General features: G+C 37.9%; 1 protein-coding gene across 12 annotated transcripts in view; it reads left to right on the top strand.

The window, feature by feature from the left end:
- The window catches only part of FOCAD (focadhesin), a 371,528-nt gene that overhangs the window by 78,351 nt on the left and 278,661 nt on the right, over positions 1-14,516 (top strand). The gene's annotated exons all lie outside the window — the stretch shown is intronic.

The following is a 14,516-nucleotide window of genomic DNA, read 5'->3' as shown; positions in this document are numbered from 1 at the left end:
TGGGGAGGCTCTTGCCATCCTGGGGGGCCATGTTGGTTCTACCTTATTTCTGTGGCTTTGAGGACTTTTGCATCAGTTTGGAGGTGAGCCTGGCTGGGTGCAATTTCAGTGTTTGAATTCGGGCTACAGGCAGAAGTAATTCTCGAGGTTGAAATGCAGCTCTTTGAACATTGGCTTTTATTGTTAGTTGCTGGTCTATAGGGCTTTGCTCCTGTTCATCTCATTGGTCATTTACGTCCAAGGTAGTGTTGAAAAGTTCCACTGAAACTGTACATAGGGCAGCCCCAGTGGCCCAGTGGTTTAGCGCCGCCTTCAGCCCCGGGTGTGATCCTGGAGACCTGGGATCGAGTCCCACGTCTGGCTCCCTGCATGGAGCCTTCTTCTCCCTCTGCCCGTGTCTCTGCCTCTCTCTCTCTCTCTCTCCGTGTCTGTCATGAATGAATAAATAAAATCTTTAAAAAAAAAATTGTATTGGCTTTAACATTTGTGAAATTTAAAAAAACTCCCACGAGAAGCGACGTGTTGCTTTTTCCTCCTTCACCTGTTCCTCCTCCTCCTCATCTTCTTTGTTTAAATATAATCTTAAAGTGAACTATCCGAAAGACATACTGTACCCTGTACTGTTAACTGGATATCAGTATTTTATTCCAGGAGCCTCTTCTAATTCTTGCATACGCTGCTTGGTGTCTCTGTGCTAATGTGGAATGATTTACTAACAGGCTTCGCCCAGGACAGTTGTGAAGGCTAACGAGTTTCTGACTATTAAGCACCCTACAAATAAAAACAGTCATGAATAATACTAGCTGTGTAATAGAAAATTAGTAAATGTTACTTCTTTGGGTAATTACATGCTTAAAATGCCTTTTACCCCAGTGGGAAATATGCAGAGGTGATACTGTGGGTTTCTAAAGGGTTGTAATACATAGCAGATTAAGAGCATAGCTATGATAAATAATAGCTGTCAACTGAAGCATTCATGTAAAACTTATGATGTATTCAAGTAACAAAGACCCATTTTCCATCTCTATTAGATTCAGCTGGAAGCAGTGACAAACCAGTCTTGTGAGCTTTTGCATGTGTTCTTTGACCTTTTTTTTGTTAAAGAAAATATACCAAAATGAATAACAGTGTAATAAAATCTCACTAATCTGGATTCTGATTTAGGATTTGGACTTGGTACATCTTTAAACTACCTACACACGCACACACACAAAAACAAAAACAAAAACAAAAACAAACTACCTACACAAAACTTACTAGCTCAGTAAAAAAAAAAAAGCCTGTAGAAAGAGATGTGTCTAAAAAGAATGAATTATTTTCAAACCCTGAACATGTTGGTAAGTGAATTCAGGTTACTGTGTTAATTTGATAATAAAGTTGTTAACGTATTTATTTTTCTACTCCTGGTTCTTATTAATTTATTTGGGCCTTTGTTTCATGAGCCTTCATCAGTGAGAAAGATACAGATTGTTTTTTCTGTTTCTCAGTTTCTGTTTTGGAAAGTTGATCTGAAAGCAAAAGAAACAGCAGAATTTTGATTCTAACATTTTTTGAGTCTGTTGTGTATTAGCTACTGTGCTAAACACAGCAACTCAGAAAACACTTATTAACTGCTTATTGCACACCAGGCCCCGCAGTAGTGAATAAGATCCATCTGTTTCCCTCGAGAAACTCAGAAGTCCAGGGGAATAACACAGCAGGCTCAGTGAGGAACCCTTCCTGCTTGACATACTTCTTCACTAGCATCTGAGCAGGTACAGCTGCTCTATGGATGGAAGCCAGGCCCTTCATCATGAGAAGATCTATATCTTGAGAACTGATTACTATCCTCTCAGGGCCAGAAGGGACATTAGAAATTGAGCCTCACTCTGCAGTGTGGTCCTTTTGCACCTTGTGCTCTTAGTCTCTTTGCCTGGAATGTAATGCCAAGTTGTGGTTCCAGCTCTGTTTTCTGAGACAGCTGTGGGGACCGAGAAGGAACATGCAGTGGCTTCTGTTGGATCTTTTTTGCTTCTGGACATTTCTTCGGGAACATTCCGCCATTATTTCAAACTGTTTTTTTTTTTTTTTTTAAACAAGTGAACTCATCCACGCAGAAATTTCCCTATCTCATGGAGCTGTGTTTCCAACTGTCACATGGTGGGGCTACCTGCCAGCCAAGCATTCATTTGCGGAAGCAGAGCCATCTGTGTCTGTGTGGTAGTGTTTGAGCAGTTGTTTGGGCAAATAATTGCTTTCATCTATTTCAATGAATATTTACTTTTTAAAAAATGGAAAATGTTTTTTTTAATAAACTGCTTTGTGCTTGTTAAAAAAAGGGAGGGATAGGGAATACAGATATGGAAGTGTTGTTATCAGTGGCAAGAAGCATGGACTTAACTAAAGATCCGTGCTACCATGACAAAAGTAGCCAATCTTTATTCTTTGTTAGATGCCCATTGGACTTAAACTGATTGGTCAGTGGTGAAATGAAAATAAAAAATCAAGAACATATACAATGTGGGAGATGTATTGTGGGGGTTGGTGCCATAGGATGAGGGTAGGTTTAGACAGATTATTTTCGTGTTTTGTGCTTGGCATGGCCCCTCCTTTTAAAAATATTTTAAAGTAATCTCCATACTCAACATGGGGTTCGAACCAACAAACCCAGTATCAAGAGTGGCAAGCTCCACTGACGGAGCCAGCCTGGTGCCCTGGGTCATCTCTTTAATATGTAATTTTGTGTATTAGACTTGATTACATGATTTTCCAGATTGCAGTATATACAAAGGTACAGACTGTCTGCATATGCTGATGAGCTACTTTGGAAACCTGATTTAACACTGTAGATCCATACCCAGCTATTTTTTTTTAAAGAGATGCTTGATTCTTAAAGTGATTCTTTAAAAGAGATGCAGCAAGATGTAATAGAAAAAGCAAGGTGTTGGATTTAGACTAAGAATAATAATAGCTAACATATTAAGTGTTTGTTATATGCCTGGTTATGAGTAAAGTGCTTTAATTATCTTAATTTTACAAAAACTCTGTGTCAACTATATGGAGTAGTGGTTAAGAATGAGCTTTGGAGGCAGATTGCATGGTTCATATTTGTGCTCTGCTTCTTACATAATTAGGCAATGAATTTTGACCTCTCTTTGCCTCACTTGGTTTTTCATATGAAAATGAGGATAATAATAGTACTCATGTCATGTGGTTGTTTTGAATATCGGATGAGAGAAGACATGTAAGGAGCTTCGACACTTGCCTGCCTGGCACATGGTAAAACTCAATAAATCCTGTCTATTAATACCACTGTACGACCTCAGGCAAGTTACTTCCTCTCTGAGCTCCTACTTTCTCATGTGGGAAGTGGGAGTTAATAAATACCTACCTCAGAGTTACTATGAAGATCCAATGGGATCAGTTATTTAAAGTGTTTTGCAGAGTGCTTGACACACAGGAACTGTTTCATCCAACTTGGCATTCTAAATCCTAGGTCTTGCTTTGGTTATTCAGTGAATCTTTATTGAACAGGTGCTTGTTAAATGCTGAGGTTACAGGGGTCAAAAGAGAGACCAGGTTCCTGCATGCAAGAGTTTGCCTTTCGCTGGGAGGCAGAGAGGGGCAGCAGAAATAAATAAATGATAATCATTTGAAATTGTTATAAAGCTATGAAGGAAAGTAATGAGTCACTGAGGGTAGTGGGTTGGGAGCTACTTGATGCAATGGTATAGGGAAGGCTCAAGGGAAGACATGGAGGACATAAAGAGTCAGCTGTTTGAAGAAGAAGGCAAGGATGCTTGAGGCTGAGGGTCCTGAGAGTTCCAGACCTGGAGCTGGAAAGAGCTTGGGGGGTTCATGGAAAACATTGGGGTCATTGTGGTTAAAGCTTCCTGACTAAGGGTGAGTTGTAAGACCAAATCATGTAGGACCTTTTGGCCATGCTAAGAAGTGTTTTTTTTTTTTTTTTTTAATATTTAAATTCAATTTGCCAACATATAGTATAACACCCAGTGCTAATCTAATCATGTATTCTCCTTAATACTCGTCATCCAGTCACTTCATCTCCCCACCAACCTCCCCTTCTGCAACCCTTTGTTTCCAGAGCCAGGAATCTCTCATGGTTTGTCTTCCTCTCTAATTTTTCTCCACTCAGTTTTCCTCCTTTCCCTTATGGTCCATTTCACTATTTCTAAGAAGTTTTTATTTTATTACAAAGTGTAGTGGGAAGCTATTGAAAGGTTTTCAGCAGGTATGTTAAAATTCAGCTATATTTTGAGTGGGAATCTCATATAGTTTCTGACTTTGAGGTTGGCGACTACATACAAGATCCCACTGGTCTTTGATCAGGGAAAACCTACTTACAACTAAAACTCAAGGGCAGCCCCCGGTGGCCCAGTGGTTTAGCGCTGCCTTTAGCCAGGGTCATGATCCTGGAGACCCGGATCGAGTCCCACGTTGGGCTTCCTTCATGGAGCCTGCTTCTCCCTCTGCCTGTGTCTCTGCCTCTCTCTCTCTCTCTGTGTCTGTATGAATAATTAAATAAAAAAATATTAAAAAAAATAAAAAAAATAACTAAAACTCAAGTTCTCTTCCATCATTCACCTCCCTTGACCATCCCACATGGTATCAAGGGAGGGAGGGGACATATTTTTAAGAGTATCTACTATGTCAAGATCCTCTTGGCTTTCAGGCACACTCATAATGTTACTCTACCCACTTGTGAGGCAGGTGTCCCTATATTTAACCAAAAAGGAAACAGGCTCTGAGGTAGTAAGTGATTATCATAGATTTTAATGGTTGGTGCTGCCAGGATTTGTGTTTAGGCTTTGTTCTTTGTTCCCTTTGCCCCATGTACTTCGGTCTCTATGTCAGGTTGCTCTGTCATGATGATGATAGAAGTGTACAAGACTGTAAGCATAATTGGATTAAAGACGTTTGTTCATCTTCATGATGGACAGTCTTAGGGTTTGCAAAAAACATGATATTGCTTCACACTGCACTGTTTTATTTCCGAATGATTCTAGCAGTGTGATCTTGTTTTTGTGATTGTATTAATCCATTCAGGACTGGAATATAGTCTCCATGCCCATCTTGGGCCACCATTGACTTGGTTAATAGCTGCAAAATTTACTATCTTCCTGTAAAAAATTCCTTTGCTCATTGCTCTTCAGCATTCATTAGTACTAAGAATGCAAGTTAAAATAACTGAACTGTAACTCTTAATAATTTTGTTTTCATGGAAAATAAGAAATGAGGTTGAATGGTCTGTTTGCAGCAATCAAGACAAATGTTGGCATTTAACTTCTAATCCTATTTATGTGTAATCAAATATAATTCTTTTGAAGAATGAGAGCTTTTATTTTGGTGTAAAATTTCCCAGGAGTCTAAATTGGAAAATTATAATAGTTATGTTTCTCCTTAAAAATGGAAGAAGGTTTTAAGTGGTCTAAAGTTCATTGTTTCTATCTAGTTAAATTACATGACCTTGTTTCAATATTATTCTTTCCATAAAGCACTGGTAAAATGGCTAATAACAAAGTAATCTTTTATTATTTCTAAAATTTTCCTAGTTTGTTGATCACTGTATGACACTTGTTAGTGATGGATTTCTATATTTGCAGTAATTTGGTTTCAGAAAGTCATACCTTTTGCTTCTCAAGAACATGTTAGCATCTGAATAAATGTTTTGGTAACTATTCAAAATTATAGAAACACATGTTCTTGTGAAAAACTTAGAAAATAGAAACAAGCAAAAATAAAAATCACCCATAACATGTATTTTCCAGGCTTTTCCATGTCCACATGTACCCAGAAAATCTGGATTTGAATTTCAGCTTACTTTATGATCTACCTAGCATTCCATGCCTCAGTTTTTTTTTTTTTAAGATTTTATTTATTTATTCATAGAGACACACACACACAGAGAGGCAGAGACACAGGCAGAGGGAGAAGCAGGCTCCATGCAGGGAGCCAGACGTGGACTCCATCCCAGGTCTCCAGGATCACGCCCTGGGCTGCAGGTGGCGCTAAACCGCTGCGCCACCGGGGCTGCCCCCTCAGTTTCTTTATCTGTAAAATGAGTACCTATCTCATAGAGTTGTTGGAGGGTTAAATTAGTTTATATAGGTAAAGTGCTTATAATTTTGCCTGGCCCCTGGTAAGAACCAATATATGAGATTTTAAAAAACTTAGCAAAGCAAAACAACAGGGATGGGATGCTTGAGTGGTGCAGTTCGGTTGGGATCATGGTCTCAGGGTTGTGGAATCGAGTCCCACTTGGGGCTCTGCACTTAGCATGGAATCTGCAGGAGATTCTCTTTTCCTCTTCCTCTGTCCCTCCCACTCATGCTTTCTCTCTCTCTAATATATCTTAAAAACCCCCAAATTTAATTCTCACAGTTCTGGAGGTTGACAATCTGAGATTACGGTGACATTATGGTTTGATGAAGACCCTCTTCCTTGGTTCATAGGTAGTGACTTCTCTCTGTGTCTTCAATGGTGGAAGGCCTAAAAAACTTATGGAAATTTTCAAATATACATAAAACTGGAACAGTATTATGAACTTTTTTTTTTAATTTTTTTTTTTTATTTATTTATGATAGTCACAGAGAGAGAGAGAGAGGCAGAGACACAGGCGGAGGGAGAAGCAGGCTCCATGCACCGGGAGCCTGATGTGGGATTCGATCCCGGGTCTCCAGGATCGCGCCCTGGGCCAAAGGCAGGCGCCAAACCGCTGCGCCACCCAGGGATCCCTAGTATTATGAACTTGAATGTACTCCTCTATTATCGACATTTAGACATTCTTGTTTTATCTATCATCCCCCTCCCTCACCCTTTTGAGGGTAAGTGGAATATTTTATAGAGGATCCATAATGTCATATCATTACTCCCTAAATACTTCAGTTTGTTCCAAGTTAATATTTGCTAAGAAGTAAATTATTTTAGAGAACCAGTGCACAAAATTAGAATCATTTTTGAGAGGAGGAAATACAAGTAAAATACCTATAAAATACATTCTGTGATGCTTTAATAAATTCTAGGTAACTGAATAGTAATTGAAGTAAGATTATGAATATGGAGATTTTAGCTATTCAAATTAGACATGTGTTGGTCAATAAGATCTTTTTTTTTGGTTAGTAAGATCTTTGGTATCAGTTTTATTATAAATATAGTGTAAAGATTATTTTGATTATTTTATATTAACAAAAACATTTATTTTATTTTTATTTTTTTATTCTTTAAAGATTTATTTATTTATTTATGATAGACAGAGAGAGACAGAGAGGCAGAGACACAGGAGGAGGGAGAAGCAGGCTCCATGCCCGATGTGGGACTCGATCCCGGGACTCCAGGATCACGCCCTGGGTCAAAGGCAGGTGCTAAACCGCTGAGCCACCCAGGGATCCCCAAAACATTTATTTTAAAACCATAGAGAGCAATTTGAATATTCTTTTGGTAGAGAAAAATGTTTAAAAATTGTAATAGAAAAAAAATCATCTCATAAAGGAGCTATTTGAAGACTCAGATTGGATACTGTAAGAATTCTAGATAAGTAAATCTTTAGATTTTTAGAATTAACCTTTTAATCTATGTTCCTTAATGTATTTAACACATAAATACATAAATGTATGTGACATTTTAAAAATTATTCGAGAGTAATTGGAGAAAATGTAAAAAATAAGGCATTCAAAGAGATGGTTTTGTCTTTTCACTTTAATGCCTGGTTCTGGACAGCAATCAGTTCTAAGTTGGAATTTCCTGCCTTTCATCTTATTTTAGACTCTCATTTCAAAATCTGTGAGTAAGTAGCATGTGACATAATCTGAGAAAGAACTAAATTATAAAGGCAAGAATTTGAATGGAACGAGATATATTTCAGTACTTTGCAACTGGTGAGATCATCAGAACTCATAATCACCTAAATTTGGTCAGCACTTGAATTTATAGATCCTGGAATTCCTGGGGCACAGTACAGGAAGGTGGAATGTGCTGGTCAGGCCTCATGTTACTACTGATGGTCCAGGGATACATTGGGTTGGAAGTGAAGAAACCTCCCTTACCTGAACTGCCAGGCTTATTAGCATTTTGGCAAGTTGCTTAACCTCTCTGACATTCAATTTCTTCATTTCTTTAGTGAAAAAAAAAAAAAAAAAAAAAAAAGAACAGAAAGGAGACAGTCTCAGGTGTACTGTGTAGTAAGTACTTAAGGAAGTACTACCTACCGTAACAAAGGGATCCTGAAATGCAGAGGTTCATACAAAGTGAAAGATTCTTTCTTTCTCATATAATAGTTGGAATGCCAGGTACATAGTTCTGCCTTATGCTATATTTAGGGAGTCAGGTTCCTTCCATTTTGTTTCTTTGACAGTGAGCTAGAGGCATTGTCTTCATGCACGTGTTGAATCTGAGTTATTGCTAAGACTGGTTAGGCTGAGAGTGGAGGAAGTGGGTTGCAGTCTGGAAGTGGTGTATCACGTTTGCTAAAACTCACTGGAGAGAACTTGACCACACACATGGTTGTACCTAAGTGTACTTGAGGCCAGGAAATGTGATGAAGCTGGTCAGGCTACAGTTTTATTAATACAGAAGGAGAACACAGAGAGTGAAGGATGGTTAGCAGTCACTACCACAACTATGCAGTTCCTGTTTTTCTCTGATTATAATGTTGACCAAATGTATCTGTCACCTAGTTGCCCTCTACCTCGGCTTGATGTTGAAATTACTGGTTAATATAAAAGTATTTTCTACTCTCAGCTTAATTTAGTGATGAGGTAGTGGTCTCCATTTTCTTACACTCACTCTGTAGTATTAAAAACTTTTCCTTGTGATTTCCCCATGATCTTTTCATTTTTATGGATCATATAGTTAGGGGGGCCATAATCGTCTTGTCCTGTTAATTTGAGAGGGCAGGTGCCAGTTCCATTTCTGAGCTTTTGAAGCAAGAGGTGAGGCTAAGCTTGAGTTTCTAACAGCCATCAGGATTCCATACAGAATGAATGAAATAGAATCCAGCTGCCAAATTCTACAGAGCATGTGGAGAAGGGATTAGGAGTCAAGAAGTAGTAGGTAAGAAGCTATACAGGCAGAAGAACAAGGAAGACATAAATATTGGATAGCAAAGCAGGGTGAGTGGTTGAAAAGTATAGACTTTTTTTTCTTTTTTTTCTTTTTTTTTTTTACTTCTTTAAGAAGCTGGGCAAAGCAACTAGGAGAGATGAGAATATTCCCCTGAGTCAGTCTTGATAAACTTTTAGGATCAGCTCAAGTTTATTGATGGTACTATCTGCTTTGGTATAAGCTATTAAAATGAAAGTAATAAAAAATTGTCAAATATATGTTTAAAATCTTCAGGCTGATGGTTCCTTAGCTTAATTTGTGGGAGGAAGAAACCAAATGATTATATAACTAATAATTGGAATAGTTGATAAAGTCTTACAAGGAAAAAAACATCCTACTAGATTTTGTGTCTCTGAAACATAGGGTCCCATTAGCGAATGAAGTATGTATTTTTATCAGTTTGCTAATGTAGACTGGCTTCAAGACTGTACCTTCTATAACTCTGGCTTGCCCTACATGCTTTGCTTCCCTGAGTCCTTCCTATAAAGGAATTTGGTAGTCAAAAGGGTGCTCAAAGATCTTTCTCTTGTGATCTTTCTCTGTGATCATCAGACACTCCCCCAACATCCTGTCCCCAACTACCCTGCATAATCCCTTGCTGGGTTCCCATAGCAAGTGTGAAAATAATTAGATAGATCTCTTGTTTTCCAGATTATGTACTTCATTTGAAGTTTGACAATAAACACTTTTGTATGATATATGGTTGTGTATTTTCATATCTTAGAGAAAGTTGAAGACCTAAAGTGTTTCTCTCTCTGCTGCTCCTTTATTAGCTCTAAAATGCAGTCAATAGATTTGTTTTCTTGGAAGTATTCTTATGGTGCTGGAACACTTTGGCAGGTAAGGTGATAATTGCTTAAGTTAAACAAATGCTTTGATGCACTTGGAATTTAAACACTCATTAAAAATTCACTTTCTGATTTAGATTTAGACAGCCAAAAAAGGCACAATGAGGGCTTGGAGATAAATCTTTAAAAATCAAACACTTTTTTGTAACAAGTGGTTTATGGAGCGTATTGTGAGTGATTTCCCTTTTATAAAGAATGTCATGGTAAGAAGTAATATATAAATTGTTTTCTTTAATGCATGAAATGCCCAAAGGAAGTTGAGATTAAAAATAAAGTAGGACATAAGCTAGGCTGCCAGTGCTAAAGCAAGCATTATGTACTCTTTTTTTTTTTTTTCAAATTCCCTAAGAGAATATGATGTTCTGATACCTTGAAAGGCCAAATGGTTGTGATTAACCTTGAAGTGTAAGTCTCTAGCAGATGAAAGACAGTTGCAGTTTGTAGCTCAAGGATAGCAAATCAAGGCTGATATCAAAACATAATGCAGCTTGGGGAGTGATTTTTAGAATGCTTAGTGACCGTTTATTAGGAAAGGTCAAGTTGTTATAATTTAAAAAATGTTTTTTAAAAATGTGTTCGATCATTCTCTAAAATGCCACATAAATATCGGGTCTTTTGTAAACTTAGGTATTTGTCATCCGTACTTAAGTGATTTTGATACAAACGGTACCCTCATACTCTGTGGCCTATCTCCTGGAGACAAAGTTGTTCTTTCTGTATGGTTTGGCTTTTTTACTGCAAAATAAGCTATTAGCCTAACCAGCTGCTCATCTGTCCCCAAAGCATTTTGGAATTCCATGATTCTGGGCCCGGATCAGAGACTGTAACCGCACATTTTCTTCTATTTAGCTCTATCACTGTTGACATTTGGGTAAGTCTATTCTGTGATATGTTTATAAGCATCTGCTACTCTGGATAGTCCAAAGTCTATTTCTTACTGAGTTAGATGAGATCGTCAGAAAACTGTACTTGGACTCCATTTGCTGAGGCTCTTTTGCTGAATTACATGGTGTCATACCCATGGTTTTATCCAGGGTTTGTTTAAAAAAAAAAAAAAAGTATTATAAAATTCCCTTTAGCTTATGTTACTGAGAATATTGTTTATTATATCACTCTGTATTCCATAGATATAAAACCTGACCTGAGAAATTTCCTTCAGAATTTAGAGACCTGAAGAAGTTTATTTTCTTTGACAAAAGATACTTCCTTCCTTCCCTTCATCTTTTAGATAATAAAAGATATATTATTTATCTTGTGTGTGTATATATATTTACTTGTGCTTGAAAGCACAGGGCCAAATTTGAACGACATTGTTAGCAATTGTGTTAATACATTTTATAAATTAATTAAAAAAATTGTGATTAATTAAACCAGGAGTGAGCAAAACTATGGCCTACTCTCCTCCTGTTTTTGTAAATAAAGTTTTATCAGAGCAGAGCCATGGTCTAGTGTTCATGTATTGTCTATGGCTATTTGCCTGTTACAGTGGCAGATTTAAGTAGTTGCTATCTGACCCTTTAGAAAAAAAAAATATTTTCAATCCCAAAGCAAATAGTCACATGGTATGCGCCAGCCCGAATACTAAAAAAATAGAGAACAAGGTGACTTCTAGAGTATGTGACTACTTGGGAAAGTCTCAACAGAAAAGATGTGCTATGAGAGATATTTTATCTTTAAATAGTGGGAACATACAGAAAAGGGCATTTTATGTGGGCGAGAACAGCATAAGTAAAATTCCTTAGGAATGAGCACATATTGAGCAACATGGGACTCATTTGAAAACTGTTGTAGCCAGATTGGAATTAGACAGCAGTGATGATGAAGACGACCGGGAGAGATGCTTGATGGAGGGTTTAAAAGCTAGGAATCAGAATTTGCATTTAATCTGACAGGCTAGTGAAACCCTGCTCTGAATTCTTCGCAGGGAAATGATGTGATGGAAATTACATTTTAGGACAATTCATCTGAAGGCAGTGTATGGGATGTGCTCATGTGTGGAGATCCTTGAGACTAAGCAGTTCTGAAGTAAGCCTAGCAGAGAGACCTGATATGAGAAAGGTAGAAATGGGATAGAGAGGTAGGCTCTGGGGTGCTAGGAGGAATGAAAGCAACCTTGTGATTGAGTGGATGTGGAGGACGTAGCAAAGGAACTCTTTTTGAGAACACTGGGAAAAGTGGAACTAAAATGGTAAATGTGTTTGTGAGATTGTGAGAGAAGATAGGTTCTTTCTTGATCTTTCTTTTCTTTCATTTTTAAAAGATTTTAAAAAACTTATTTAAATGTAATTAGTTAACACGTAGCATATCATTAGTTTTAGATGTAGAGTTCAGTAATTCTTCAGTTACCTATAACACTGTCCTCATTAAATCATGTACCCTCCTTAATGCCCATCACCCAGTTACCCCATCGCCCCCTCCTCCCCCCCCAGCTACCCTCAGTTTGTTTCCTAAGATAAGAGTCTCTTGTGGTTTGTCTCCCTTTCTGATTTCATCTTATTTTATTTTTCCCTCCCTTCCCCTATGATTCTCTGTTTTGTTTCTTAAATTCCACATATGAGTGAAACCATATGATAATTCTTTCTCTGATTAACTTAGTTTGCTCAGCATAATACTCTTCAGTTGTATCCATGTCGATGTAAATGGTAAGATTTCTTCCTTTTTGATGGTTGAGTAATATTCCATAGGTATATGTTGTGTGTGTGTGTATCTACACACATAGTTTGGCTATTTTTGTCTTTGCTGCTATAAACATTGGGGTGCAGGTGCCCCTTTGGATCACCACATTTGTATCTTTGGGGTAAATACCTACTAGTACCATAACTGGGTTGTAGAGTAGCTGTATTTTCAACTCTTTGAGGAACCTACACACTTTTTTCCAGAGTAGTTGTGCCAGCTTGCATTCCCACCATTAGTGCAAGAGTGTTCCCCTTTTTCCCCATCCTCGCCAACATTTGTCATTTCCTGACTTGTTAGTTTTAACCATTCTGACCAGTGTGAGGTGGCATCTCATTGTGGATTTATTTATTTATTTATTTATTTATTTATTTATTTATTTATTTATTTATTTATGAGAGAGACAGAGAGAGAGGCAGAGACACAGGCAGCAGGCTCCATGCAGGGAGCCCAATGCGGGAATCGATCCCGGGTCTCCAGGATCAGGTCCTGGGCTGAAGGCAGCACTAAACCGCTGAGCCACCTGGGCTGCCCACGTTTTGGTTTTAATATTTCCCTAATGCTGAGTGATGTTGAACGTTTTTTCATGAAGATTTTAATTTTTTTTTAAGCACACTCTACATCTAACGTGGGGCTTGAACTCACAATCCTGAGATCAGGAGTTGTGTGTTCTTCTAACTGAGCCAGCCAGGCACCCCACTATGTGCTTTCTTTTTGACATCTCCAATTGCTGGCTTTATAAGAGAGTAGGGAAGCATTTGGAGACATGGACTGGGCTCTGGGAGAGTTTCCATGAAGGAAGCAGAAAGCAAGGAACTCAAGAGTGGGAAGGAAGATGCAGTGCAGAAAGTGGAATAGAAGAGTCAGTAGAGTAGTTTCCCAGTGCGTATCCCAAGAAAGGCTGGTTGTATAGATTGTTAACAGATATTTCTAGAAAAAGGGTGCCATGATCAGGTAAGTTTGGTAAACTCTGGGTTAAGCAAAGTTAATTAGACTTCTTGCTTTAGTACCTTTCAGATTCTATAATTAGTGTCCTTTATATCTTCAACTAAGATCTATTTGTTCAGTTATAGGCTCATGTATTCAACTTTCTACCTGACATTTCCATTTGGATATTATTAGACATTTGAAACTTTACCTGTTGAAAATGAAATTCCCAGTCTTTCCCCACAAACTAATTTCCCTATCTTAGTTGATGCAACTCTATCTTTTCCTCTTAGTAAAAAATGCCAGGGTAAGTGATGTACAAATTGTTTTGTTTAATGTATAAAATGCCCAAAGGAATTGAGATTAAAATTAAAGGTACTCAGATCAAATACTTTGGAGTCATCTGTGACCCTTTCTTCTATACTCTCAGCCAATCATTAGCAACCACATTGGCTCTGCCTTCAAATATATCTAGAATCTGAAAACTTCTCATTTCAAGTGATTCTATTAAAATCTTATCATTTTTTTCCTGAAACCTTACCATTTCACTTGATAGATACATTAATCCTTCTGGTGACCTACAGGGCTTTTCATGGTCTGACTTTCTCACTGACTTTCTGATTTCCCATTCTCTTCCTCCTCATCCACTCCTGACTCCTTTCTTTGCTTTTCTAACCCCAGCCTTAAGGACTTGATGAGCTTTGGGCTTTTGCCCTAACTGTTAACCATGCCTGTGATAATTCCCCCACATATCTGGTAGGGCTAACTCACCAGATGTCATCTTCTCTAGAAGGGATTGACCCTGGCTGCTGTATTTAAAATAGAAAGTGTTTCTGTAATATTCAACTCCATGAGTATAGGGACTTTTGTCTGTCCTGTTCCCTGAGGTTGCCTAAGTATCTGGACAGTATGTAACACAAAATAGACAGCTAATAAGTATTTGAGTGAATGAATGAATGAATATTCATA

Source organism: Vulpes vulpes, chromosome 12 (assembly GCF_048418805.1).
Source record: "Vulpes vulpes isolate BD-2025 chromosome 12, VulVul3, whole genome shotgun sequence".
Taxonomy (NCBI): Eukaryota; Metazoa; Chordata; class Mammalia; order Carnivora; family Canidae; genus Vulpes; species Vulpes vulpes.
The sequence above is the reverse complement of the archived record's forward strand: the minus strand, read 5'-3'. Positions and strand labels throughout refer to the sequence as shown.